This window comes from Acyrthosiphon pisum, unplaced genomic scaffold (assembly GCF_005508785.2).
Source record: "Acyrthosiphon pisum isolate AL4f unplaced genomic scaffold, pea_aphid_22Mar2018_4r6ur Scaffold_21558;HRSCAF=24243, whole genome shotgun sequence".
NCBI lineage: Eukaryota > Metazoa > Arthropoda > Insecta > Hemiptera > Aphididae > Acyrthosiphon > Acyrthosiphon pisum.
The window spans coordinates 25,548-27,483 of NW_021771038.1; positions in this window are offsets into that span (position 1 = coordinate 25,548).

Genomic DNA, 1,936 nt, shown 5'->3' on the forward strand with positions numbered 1-1,936 from the left:
TTGGTTTAGGCATCTATTATCTATAGTTTAGCTTACTTATAAGTAATATATATGCGCCGATCAAGACTTATATAAAAATAATTCGTTATCATCACTTGGACTTAATAACTTTTCTATAAAGCTTAATAGATATTGAAACAATGTAAGTGCATAAATATATTTCAGTCTTCAGGTCTGTGGCTTGAGAGATATTATAATCCTTCGTTAATACTTAATAATTTACGGGGAACTCATTGGCGAAAAATTAAGACAATTTGATGAATGTACACGTGATTGGCTTATGCATGAGATAGACGGTTTAATTTTACGTACCAAATTTCAAAATCAACTACCTCCATCATCGGCGTCTTCTCAACATCTTATATATTTTGTTTATTTAATCAATAATAAAATAAATAAAATTATCACGACTGCTATTAATGAATATACAATATATTCCAGTCTAGTTATCCGCGCGTTGACGTCGGGATCTCTGTTTATAGTTCTTCTCATCACGTTCTATAATAATATTAATTAGGTATCATAAATAAAAATTATTATAGAGCAATGCATCACAAACGTTGTAAATGTTTCGCTGGATACGATCCCCAGGGTATTGTACTTAAAAGTCCGATAAAAAAAGTCCACCGGAATAAAAGTCCGGTAAAAATTTTAAAAGTTTTAAAATATTAAAATGTATATTAATTAGGCGGGGCAGTACCGTATGGTTAAGCTTCCATGGTTTATAAATCATGTAATTTTTAACATAATGCAATTTTTTTAAACTAATATACATAGAAAAACTTACGGTCTATAACTTTTATTTGAAACTTTTTTACGTTTTTTATCTAAAAATGTGTGTAATTTGTGTTTTACTTTTTTTTGGAAAAATACGAATTTACCAAAAACCTGGGGTAATACCGTATGAACTCGGGGCATAACAGGACATGGCTTATATATCATATAATTAAATAATTTTTGACGAAATTAAATTTTTTAAGCTGGTATACATTGAAAAAATTAAGGTCTATAACTTTTATTTGAAACTTTTTTACGTTTTATTTTTTTTAAACGTGTTTAAATTGTGTTTTACTTTTTTTTTTAAAAAATACGAATTTACCCACACCTGGGGTAAAACCGTATGTAATCCTGTGGTATAATCATACGATTTTGCCCCAACACAACTATTAAAATAAATCGAGCTTTATAATAAACTTTAAGTAGATAAATTAATGTATCCAAACTAGAAATGCAAATTACACTTAATAAGGTATTGAATAATAATAAAAACATATCTGTACAATTTTTTTTAATACAATTTTTTATTTGCTAAATATTTGAAAATATTTTAATAATTGATTAAAAATACTTAAAATATTTTTTTTTCCAATATGTGATGTCTAAACACACGAATCATCATATTCAATAAATAAACAAACAAAAAGCTTCAAATTAGTGTGTTCAGTTTTCCTCCATGATATCAATTATTAATAAAATCTCGATTATACGGTTTTGCCCCACATACGGTAATACCCCGCTTTCCCCCAAATAAAGTTATAATCTATGTAAGACACACATATTTATACCTACTACTTATTGGTACAAACATATAACCCAAGCGTTTGTAAATTAATTAAGTATATATAAAAAAAAATTAAAAAATATTGATATAGACAAAGTTGTCTAAATTTGTCAGGTCTTCCTGTTACATCTACGGTTCTATCTACCTATAAATACATTTATAAAAATGTAATTCGTGATATAGGACATTTTTTGTAATCTTATTTTTTGCCACTGCTCTAAAAAACATTCATTATTTTTTTTTTCATAAAAATAATGAATTAATTTCGTACATCGTTCATTATAAAATTATTTCATTATAAATTAGTGAATGTACTATAGGTACAAGGAATACCTACCAAGATTAAAAAGCAGATTAACTAAAATACACTCAAAA